The following is a 1,000-nucleotide window of genomic DNA, read 5'->3' as shown; positions in this document are numbered from 1 at the left end:
TTGTGAATATCACATCACTATATTGCAGACTTTTGGACACAGTGTTGTCCCATATATGCCACACTTTAGTCAATACCTCCTCACAATAATTCAGTGCAGTGAGTGACAACTTTTATTCATCACAAATGCTTATGTGTCTCTGTACAGCTAGCTTTGCTAATATCACGTCAATTGAGCTTACCTTTCTTTGAGCTTTTTTTCTAAGTGACGAAAAAAGTTTGACGTAGTCCCCGCTATCTGTGAAAGCGAAGCGCTGTTGATTTAGCTGTCATCATTGTATTTCTTATTATTTATGCAGCGCAATTCTATTACTGACGATTAGACAGACATCTTCTGCCGCTTAAAGAAAACCACTACGCATGTCTTGGAACGCCACGTGCGAGTGAAAGGTGGAGAGGGGGAGGGGTGAGTAACAAACATGTAATTGGTAAATCACATTATTGCTTTGATTTTAATCGGTGCGTTTTGCAGCCACTGAAAACAAAGATGTTAACAAATAAACTGGACAGTATGCTGTAAATTTAGTGATATTTCCACAGTTGTGGTCTTGAAATAAAATCCCCAGTCCTCAGCGCCCGAGACTGAGACCATCAAAACATGGTCTCAAGACCAGTCTCGAGTACTACAACATTGTCTGTGGGTACTCTGAAAGTTGTGGGTTCAGTATCGGGGACGTCTGCGCTGCTGCTATTTAGCACTGAGATGCTATTTCACGCTTGAATAAGCTGACTACTTTTAGCACAACTTGAACACAACAGTCTTTTCTAGTGTCCCATCAGATCAGTTGTTGCAGCAAAAATGAATCCCCAGTGAGCCAAGAGAAGGTGCTTTGTTGTCCATCACTCTTGCGAACAACGGTTATGCGCCAGAGTTACGAGCATACTAGAAACATGCTAATACAGTTTCCGGCCTGAGCTTTGGTATGAAAAAAAAAAGTTTGATTATTTAAAACCTTTAAACTTTATCCCTGATATCTCTGTTTTCTTTCTAGGTTTTTGTG

This window comes from Poecilia formosa, unplaced genomic scaffold (genome assembly GCF_000485575.1).
Source record: "Poecilia formosa unplaced genomic scaffold, Poecilia_formosa-5.1.2 Scaffold121, whole genome shotgun sequence".
Classification (NCBI taxonomy): domain Eukaryota; kingdom Metazoa; phylum Chordata; class Actinopteri; order Cyprinodontiformes; family Poeciliidae; genus Poecilia; species Poecilia formosa.
The sequence above is the reverse complement of the archived record's forward strand: the minus strand, read 5'-3'. Positions refer to the sequence as shown.